Below are 11,230 nucleotides of genomic sequence, written 5' to 3' on the forward strand. Positions count from 1 at the left end.
CGTAATCAGGATACCAAAAAAAAGTGAAAGGTTTTTTATTCCTGCATTTAAGGTTACATAAATACAGATGTAATCAGATCACTGTTATATAAAAAAAAATTGGAGGATTACTATCTGGATAACAATGTTACAATATATTTTAAAATAAATAATGATATTATTAGAAAGCACACACACTGTAAAAATGACAAAGTTAGGACATCTCCAAATGTCAAGTCAACTATCTGCACTAGATTTTTGTGTTGAGGAAAACTGCCCACATTTGAGCCAATTAATAATATTTTGCTGAGATAACTTATTCATATGTAATGTGACTTCAATTTTTGAGTTCTACATACAGAATTCCAAGAAGTAGAAATCTTGCCAGCACAACATTGATTGTTCAGAAAATGTACCTTTTTTAACTTCTAATTTTGTGTTCCACATTCCAAATGGCTCAAAACCAAATCACTCAGAGTATTTATTCTAACATTGAAAGACGTCAATCCAGAGGTTCAAGGCTGATCTGAAGCCTGGTCTGGGTGAATTATTACCACTCTCTGTATCCCCACGCAGGGTTAGATAAATTATTTTTAAACTGCCTGGTAAAGCTGAGCTCCATATCTTTCTCGCATATAGTGCAGTATGTTTGTATCATTTCAGACAATTTTAGGACTTCATGAAGATTATAAACTGATATTGCCTGAGACAAAGAAAAGATTGGACACAATTAGTTCTTTCCTGCTGTTGCTAAGCAGCAGTGGGCAGTTCTGCCATTCCTTATACACCATCAGTGTGAGAGGGCTAAGGGGGGCCTGGGAGGGAGGTCAGGACTGACCTCAGACTGAAACACTCTGATATGAGCACACTTATGGCACTTTTCCACTGCAGCACGTAGCACGGTTTAAGCGGGCCGGGCCAACCAGGCCCGCTTTTTTTTGCTTTTCCACTAGGGGTAGTTCCGGCTCGGGGCTACTTTTTCACCTTTTTTCTGGCCCTCAAAAATCGAGGTTCTTACCGGGCCAACAACCGGGCTGAATATGCTAAACTAGTGACGTAAACACTCTCGACTGCTGAATGGTCAGAGAGAATCGCTGGCAAGGGGGCTACAACTACAACAAAATGAACATATTTTACCGTGACTTAATAGTAATACACGTTTCAAAATGATGCCGAAGTAACAACATACTGATACCGGTCTGCAGACAAGACGGCAGGCGAAAAACCTTTTAAAATGTGTGCTTTCTGAATGGAGATCGGATCGATCAGGCTAAGCTAACGTTGTATATGCTCCGTCCACACTCACAACAACGGCCTACAGACATAAATAAACCAGCGACTGTATTCACCATGACACAGACAGTCTGTGGTTTGTACTTGTTAAACTTTTGTCTAGTTTCTGAACAGATATGAGGAGCTGTGAGCTCTGAGTGCTAACAGCTAACGGCTGATGTTTTGGTTTTGTAGTCCTTCACTGTCCTCTATTTACACTTCTTGCATGCTAGATGATGAAGATGATGAAGATGCACCTCCCTGTCTCTTTTTAAGCCTCCGATTTGCTTTCTCCAAAACTTGTTGCCAAAAACGGTGAAGTCCTTGCATTTCTTGAAGCCAAGTTGAAGGATCAAATACTAAGAAATTATCACATAACTTGAAGTCATATCTGACTTCAGATGTGGGAAGTACACTTATTCAAGTACTGTACTTAGGTACAATTTTGAGATATTTGTTCTTTACTTGACTTTGATGCTACTTTGTACAGTACTTCTACTCCACTACAGTTCAGAGGTAAATAGTGTACTTTTACTCCATTACATGTATTTAATACCTTTAGTTACTTTACACAATATACAAATATAATCAACTCTTGAATCAGACTTTAGTTCCACCTGGAGTAAATTCACAAGCTACCCTGCAGTATACAAAGTCATTCAAACTAGCTGCACCTTTACCAGCTTTGAGAACACTTTAATGATCAATAATTATAAAACATATCATATATATTATTCTGAAATGGACCAATCTGCACAATGACTACTTTCACTTTTGGTACTTTAACTATATTTTGATAATACTTTTCTAATTTTACTTGAGTAACATTTTGAATGCAGGACTTTTACTGTAACAGAGTATTCCTACACAAGATCTGAGTACTTCTTCCACCTCTGTCTGATTTCAAACTCTTCCATTAACACCCTGAGTAAGTTTGCAACTGTGTGTTTTACTCCACTTTGGTGTAAATAAAACTGCAGCAGCTTGACCACAGAGCGTGAACGTTGTGATCAGCTGACTTTGCGCAGTTCTCCAGTGTGTGCGCGGGGCACAGAATGCACAGGGGAGTCTCCCACTGCAGCCAGTTGGCGGAGTTCTGGCACAATTCTGTTGTTCATACCGACGTTAACCCTGTCTGTGCACACTAGGGCTGTGCAATTAATCGTATTTTAATCGCAATTACGATTTTGGCCTGCCACAATTACGAAAACAACATAATCGAAAAAAACAATTATTTAGCTTTGCTAGGTTGTGACAGTGCACTGCAACATATTTGATCTAATTTATTTTGGTCTCATTTATTTGTATTTATCATATTTATATATGTATGCTCCAAAATATTTGTTGATCTTGTTTATTGGTATTTATTATTTTGATATTATTTATTTAAATGTATCATTTATTTTATTTATTTTTGTATTGGTTTTTCAGTTGAATTATACGTTCAGGGTAATCAACAGTTAAAAAGATACTGTTCAAATTATTATTTGTATTTGTTTTAAAGTTCAATAAATGGATTTTTTCAAAGTCAATGAATAATCGTATTTAATAATCGTGATATCAATTATTGACCCAAATAATCGTGATTATGATTTTTGCCATAATCGCACAGCCCTAGTGCACACGGTGAACAACTCTGTCGTCCAGTGATCTAAGCCTCTGCCTCCTGTAAAGCTTCACAGGTCCGTCGGTTATGTCCTGCGCAGCTCGCCCAGCTCCAGTTCAATCAGTCATAGAAAGTCCGAAGATATTTTGCAGGGAGCGAAACGGCAACGTAGCTGCTTAATGTCTTTGTTTTTTTTTACATGTCTAGTAGTTTACTCCATTGAGTGTTGACAAGAAACACGTGTAGACAAAATATGTGTTTTGTTTTGATGGTTTGAGGTACGCAAAGGCGCGTAGTGATACAAGTGACGTTACACAATTCAGATTTGTGCCGCGCATGCGTACCTGCGTACCAGTTATGTGCACCCCTGATTATATTCCATGGTTTGGTATAACCTTGTTGTAAGGGTCACAACTTAAAATCTTTTATACTGTGTTATACTATTTTACCAAGCAATTTTAATAGAAGTCTTGTTGATATCAACTTTAATTTACTTCTTTTCTCCTTAACCTTTAATCCACACATCCCCAGAGTTATCATGCACTCCATCATTACAATATTATCAGAGTGACTAAAATGATTAAAGCATTATATTGTCACGAAGGGAAATTATAATGTTGTCTCATTATAGTCATTACAGTAGTCTCAGTAGTCTCATAAAGTATACTAGACAATAGAAACTATGATCATTAATTGACTTTATAACTATTAAACAATTACCATATGAAAAGCCAGTAAAGATTGACGTTTTTTTTTTGTCTTAATAGTTAGATATGCTGGTTGGTTCACAGTTTGTGTGATAACAAAACATGAATATAATATGGGATGGTTAGTGTTGTGTATCTGTATCTGTGTATAGAATACTAACAAATCAATTTGCCGATTGCGGCGAAGCAAACTAACATTAGTTTATGACAACAGATTACAAATATCTTTAACAGTAACGCAGTTCTGTTCAACTTCGCTCTGACATGTTACTTTATGCTGAATCTTTGACAAGTAAAAGTTCTGTCAATAAAATACATTAGTTAGCTTGTTAGTTGTCTTTTGAGGGTAGCTCTGCAGCTGTTGAAAGGTAGAGGAAGTTTGATCCCACATTGGGTTTCTTGCAGAGTACAGTTAGTATGATTGTTTACTGCTTTTTGCTCCTATGTGAAGTCTATTAGCTGTGCAGCTAACGTTAGGATGGGTTAGCAGTGATGGCTAACAGAGTCCAAGGTTGGTCCATCTGGTTCCGAGCGGACTGCACTGTGACCACAGAGCCATCCAATCATAGTTAAAGTACAGTTAAGTGGATACGGGGATAAAACTAAATGTGAAGGAAAATAGTGCAAAATCATGCATTAATAGATTTTCAGAAAAAGCATATCAACTCCAGGAAATAGTACAGTGGTGTATTCCAGCTAGATTATTATTTTTTAACTCCTTTTAATACATTTCAGGACAACGTCACTGTTTCGGTTTAATATTGAAGGGTTTAGACATGTGTCAGAAAATGCCCTTATATCTTGTTGCTATAACAATGCAGATATTAGTTTTAACGTTTCAACGACATATCAATTTGAAAGGATGAATTTGAAATGAAAAGATCATGAAAAGTATCTTTGTGTTCTGTCTAACCTGGCTGCAAGAACAAATTAAAAGTAAAGTTCAAGTTCAACATAATTGAGAGTCTACCTGTATTCTTAAATGTGAAAATATGTAGTTGACAAGGGAAAACTATAAACAAATTCCAAGAATTTGTGCAGTTTGTGTAGCTATTTGCAGTATTTACTGATATATATTTTTGTATTATTGCATAATTAACACTTACATTTGATTCAAAATCCACAAGTGTTAATTGGTATCTACTTTTCAATTTTAAAAGAGGAGCTTTGAATTTTACATTTCACTGTTTGTATCCCCAGGCAAGCTGTTCTGCAGCACAAGACACTACAAAAATCTGCATCTCTGAATTATTCATTCTCTGAGCCAACTATGTCAGTTTAAATCTTTATTTGTTGCTTTCATTAACTGTGAACTGAAATCAAAGGATGTATATTTGTATTATTCATATAATCATCAACAATATTATTATAACTGATATAGCACGTGATTATGACTGTATTGGTTAGATATGTGTGATTCTGGCCATAGATAACAAAAGCTACATCATTTTCCAAAGGTTTCTCGCAACATATCCCGTCAGGTTGTCATTGAGCAACACAGGGAAGTAATTTAGCATTTATTTAATGCATTATTTGATTTGGACTTGGTTGAAGAATTTTCAATTATTGCATCTTGACTTTGTAACAACATGACGTTTAACAAATGCTCTTACTCAAATGAAAGTAGTACAATTTAATGTTCTGTTTTCTCGAACATATAATTGAATGAGACACTTTATCATCCAGGGAGATTTATGAAATTAAAATGTTGTCCTCACCTTTTGAACAGCCACAGTGGTGACTCACAGCCGGTAGAGATGGATCCCCCCAAGGTCAAGGCAGTTACAGATTGGCCCCACCGGCCCAACAGGCGATTACTTCAGCCGTTCTTGGGTAAAGCCAATTTTTACAGTAGGTTTGTTTGCATCTCGAATTCTGTCGCTGTCCCACTCTCAGCCTTGACCTCGCCTGAGGTTCCATTTTCCTGAAATCCTCAGGCAGGGGATGCGTTTCCAATCTCAAACCACTCCTCACTACTGCTGCTCCTGTCATAACTCTCCATGGCCTTTTCTTTTTAAGTTTGTAGCTGAAGTGGATCCCTTGGACACTAGGTCTGTGGCTATCATTTAGTCTACGAAGGACGCAAGCCTCAACTACAGATCGGGAACTGTTGGCAGTCAAGTCTCTTTTTTTTACCTCCATTACTGGCTAAAGAGAAAAATATTTCCCCTTCCAGGTGCCCTCTCCAGGGTCTTTTGCTCAGAAGAGGGGTCATTGTTCTCTGAAGCTGCATCCTAAGTGCCTAGTCAGGAGCGCTCTTGGACATTGAATCTGGAGTGCTTAATGCCCTGAGTTAAGAACCAAGACAAAGCAATGGACCTACTAACTGCTCTTTTGTAGCTGTTGGTCTAGATGTGTTGACCTGGGTACACAGCTCCAAGTTGACTTGCAATTCATGGCCAAGATGCATGCGTTAATGAAGAGGTGCGTACCTTGATCCTCCATGCCAGAAAGGGTGAAGCATTTTGAACTGATTGTGACAAGTGTGCCCTGAATAAAAACAGCAACTGACCAATGGCTGGCCTAATAACCCTAACCCTAATCCTGTTCGCCTTGGACCCCAGTCGCACATTGCCCTGGACTTTGTTACTGGACTGACAGTTCCCAAGGAAAGGCCTGCAGCCTTCCATACAGATTCATCATTGAGGTTCCCGACTGGCAAAGACACATAACTAAAGTATTTAAACATCATGATTTACCTCAGGGTATTGGTTCTTAACCTGTTAAGCCCGAGAGACCCCGGTACCGGGGCCCTCCCGCCACATCTTGCAGGAAACAGTGTCTGAGGGCATCTTAATATTTAATAAACTATGAATGTTGTATATCCATGTAATGGGAAGAAACTCATCTAACTGATCATGTTTATTTATTTAAAAAAACAAAAACACAATGCTAACGCTGAGCCTCTGAATTAGCAACGAGCGAAAAATGCTAACAGATTACTGCACCGAAACTCACTCATAAAACCTTATTATTTATCCTTTCTGCACATCCAACCCATCGATCTGATCGTGAGATGACACAGAATCAATGGGTACATACATTATCACTCTATGATAAGAACTCACGACTTTATAAACAAAAACAGACATCAAAACATGTGGCGCTAGGTAGCTAAAAACGCTAACATGGCTTACCTGTATCGTTGTCTGGTCAAAAGTGGTCTTCAATGGCAATAAAACGATAAAAACGCTGCTGAAGTTAATCCATAGGTTAATCCAATGTGTCTGTGTCCCTTTGAAATGATTTTTGATAATCCATAAGCAATAAACCCTGCTTTTCCGTTTCCAGATGTCAGAGCGAGAGATAGGTTCGCTCTGATGCAAAACTGCATGCGCGAAGCCCCAACCTTTTTTTTTTACCGTGTGTGGGGAAATTCCCCTTCGATTCTATTTGCTCTAACGGTCAGAAAGAGATGTCAATCACCAAAATCGACCAATGGGTTCCAGAGAAACGGTAAAACCCCCATTTCCACCCAAATCACCTCAGAGGTGGAGTTTCTTTTGCTAAACCTCTCTAAAAAGGTCAAATGTCACTTGTTTTGCATCAATCTTGATACAGGGTACTTATTATATGTTGTACTTTGGATTCCTAAAGCTTTTAGTCTACCTTACCATCATCCAAGGGTAGTTTTCACTATAAGTAAAAAAGAATTGTTGGACGGACACTATAATTTACAGTTTTTTACTATGTTCAATCTGAACTTTCTTTAAAATAAAAAACATCTATATTGATTCTGACTTTTCTACATCCAACTCACAGGTTTATCATTACTTTGAGAAAAAAGATTATTAATTTAACCCTTTTAGAAGGGAAGATATGGTCATTTGTTCTGGGAATGTCATTTTCGGGCCTGAGACCTGAAAAACAGGCTCAGGGCTTAACAGGTTAAACAAGTCCACAGATCTCAGACCTTTACTGGATGGTGTTCTTTTACATAATCAGCACTTCCTCTAGCCTGTCTTTAAGTTTCATTCCCAGAATACACCACATCATGGGTAAGATGCTTCCATGGATTGAATATGCTAACAATTATCTTCATAAAACATGCTTGTCTTTCCGCTTTCCAGTGCTATCTAAGCTACCAGCACTCAATGTTTCCCGCTGAGGAAGAGATGGTCCCAACAGCCGAGACCTTTTTTAAGCAGTGTTGGGAAACTTGGAGCAGGCTCCAATCCGTCTGTTGCAGTCAGTGGCCGTCTTCAAGAAACAGAAGGCTGAATATTTAGTTCTAGACTATAAAAAGACATGTTCTTATCTTTAATGAAATGTTTGACTGCTGCATCTTTATTTGTGCTGTCTTGTAAACCATATGAATTAATTATTAGTTCAAATTAACCCTCACATATACAGTACATTTGACTTATTTGCTAAGCGAACTAAAAAAGGATGCATCCTGTCAATCACAATGTATCTATCACAGATGCAGCTAATTTTGAGCATTAATAAATGATGAATAAGAAACACGTGAAAAAAAAATCCTTGGTAAAAAATGTTTCATTTAATTAGAAAAGTGATGGATTATTACATGATAGGTTTGTTACTATTATTACCCAATACTAGCTAAAGCTTGACGCACAGAGATGTGAGAATGGGGCCAATTGATACCTGTCATACCATATTCAGGTAAAACTGTGCAGCTTTTTGTCTGTTAGGTAGGCAGGTTGGTATGTTTGGATGCTTTAATTTCATACTATCCTCCTGTAAAATGACGTAAGTAAATATGATGATGATTAAGTCATGACTTCAGTCACTTAGCTATACTTTACTTTACTTGACAGGGATCGATTGGGTTGCAGAGGACTTCATTTAGTCCCGGAGGAAGAAGTTCACGCAGACGGCTATAAGTGACAGAAATAACCATTAAAAAACGTGTTTCTGTTTGGACCGTGAAGCGAGAATGGCAGCCGATCATCTCGAGCAGATGCATTGAAGCCAGAGACAGAAGTTGTCCCATGAAAATTGGAAGTAACTCCAACTATGAGGAACTTTAATTTATCTGCTGTTTTCATGCACAGCTTTAAATCTGTGTCCAAATCTCTAACATAACTGTACACCAATGCATGTGCATTAAATATGTGTCCAAAATACAATGGGATCCACTCGAGGTCCTCAAACTTTAGTGACTAATGTAAGACACATCAAATGATATATTTACAAGCTAAAATCAGATCAAAGGAAGCTTTTTCCAACTGTTTTTTTGTATTCAAACTGCATCTAGTTAATTGACTTTTACTGGTACCTTAATTATTTGATTTGTAATTGATTATATTTTGGAGCCAGCAACAGCTCATGCAGTATAAACACCAGAGCCCTTAAACCCTCTGCAGCTCTGTGTTCACCTGTGGTAGTGTAGGTGGGAGTGCATTGCTCAGAAGAACGTTTTGATGTGATATTTGTTAGTGAAAGTCTGAAAGATGAGCCAGGCGCTGTATTGATTACGCTTGGTTTGATTGCAAGATACATGAGTTTTAATTAATCATCGGGGTAATCAAATTGGCAGCGATATTCCAGACTCACTGCAGACTTTTGGGACCAAACTGAGTGCTATTGATTAACAACCTTTGCTTTTTTCCCTCTGAAGAGACACTCTTGCCGATGGAGGCTGAGAGTTTGACCTTTCAATCCAGCACACACCCAAACAAATGATAGTTCTCTATTTATCCATGACATGAAGATGCCCCCCCCAAAACACACACACACATTGCCTAAATAACTTTACAAACGTACTAAACTGTGCCCATCTGATAGCTGAAATAACTATTAACTTGGACACGCTACAATATTATCATTAATATTTACATTAAAACATTCCTTTGACACTTATAACATTACTTTGCAAGGTAAGCACAACCAAAATAAGTTTGTAAAAGCAGAATTTGAACACTGTTTCTGTGCTCCTACAATATTTTTGTATAATACCATTACACCCTAAGCGTACAAGTACACAATAGCGATCGTTCACTGTTTCAACTGGCATGCTGTGGCATTTAACCTCATCACCACACCACACACACACACACACACACACACACACACACACACACACACACACACACACACACACACACACACACACACACACACACACACACACGGTAGATTCTCCTATGCGGTAATAAGTCTTCAAAACAGTTATGTCAAAGTCTCTTAAAAAGCATTTTTAAAAGCATAAAACTGCATATATATACTATTTTGGAGCATGATATGTGGTGTTAAACCAGAAAAGGGATATTTTTGTCAGAAGGTTTCCTTCACATAAAATGTATTTGAGGCTTGGCTTCGTGTGCTAAGTATTTTCTTTTATTCACTCATATTGGCAAAATCCAAACCTGTTAAGCCTTGAGCCTGTTTTTCAGGTCTCAGGCTCGAAAATGACATTCCCAGAACAAATGACTATATCTTCACTTTTAAAAGGGGTAAATTAATAATCTTTTTTCTCAAAGCAATGATAAACCTGTGAGTTGGATGTAGAAAAGTCAGAATCAATATACATGTTTTTATTTTAAAGTAAATTCAGATTGAACATAGTACAAAAATGTAAATTATAATTTCCTTCCAAAGAAAACCCATTACTTACAGTGAAAACCACCCTTGAATGATTGGATAGTAGACAAAAAGCTTTAGGAATCCAAACTATAACATATAATAAGTACCCTGTATCAAGATTGATGCAAAACAAGTGACATTTGACCTTTTTAGAGAGGTTTAGAAAAAAAAAACACTTCTGGGGTCATTTGGGTGTATTTGCCATATCTCTGGAACCCATCGGTCGATGTTGGTGATTGACACCTGTTTTGAACCGTTAGAGCCAATAGAATCGAGGGGAAGTTCCTAAATCCATCTAAACATTACCATTGGTGAATGAGAGTGATGCGCAGCCAGCATGCCCCAAACCGGAAGCTCACATACACTCTCGTAGCTCTCATCGCAGCTATATATGAAAACTACTCTTATCATGGGCGGCGCCAGGATTTTTTTGCTGCAGTAGCTTAGCAGTTGCTATATGACAGCACGGCGTTGCTAGTTAATTTTCTAAATAAATAAACAAACAATACCAGTGGGCCAAGCACGAGCCTGTTCATATTGTAGCGTTCACCGCTATTCAAGATCACAGATCACGAGCCTTCAATGTCGAAAACGTTCTCTTTATTTTCTGGTATTGACGGCCACAGCCACGCCTTACAGAACCAATCAATAGTATAACACTCATTATGACTTTTCCCCACACTCGAACACAACTCCTACCGTCTCGTACTCCCTCCACACACACCGGAAAACGCACACACACACCTGGAAGGGGCGGTCTCTCCCTAACTCCCACCAACAACATTGCCTAAATAACTTTACAAATGTACTAAACTGTGCACATCTGATAACTGAAATAACTATTAACTTGGACACGCTACAATATTATCATTAATATTTACATTAAAACATTCCTTTGACACTTATAACATTACTTTGCAAGGTAAGCACAACCAAAATAAGTTTGTAAAAGCAGAATTTGAACACTGTTTCTGTGCTCCTACAATATTTTTGAATAATACCATTACACCCTACACAATAGCGATCGTACACACACACACACACACACACACACACACACACACACACACACACACACACACACACACACACACACACACACACACACACACACACA

Source organism: Trematomus bernacchii, unplaced genomic scaffold, assembly GCF_902827165.1.
Source record: "Trematomus bernacchii unplaced genomic scaffold, fTreBer1.1, whole genome shotgun sequence".
In the NCBI taxonomy this organism is placed as follows: domain Eukaryota; kingdom Metazoa; phylum Chordata; class Actinopteri; order Perciformes; family Nototheniidae; genus Trematomus; species Trematomus bernacchii.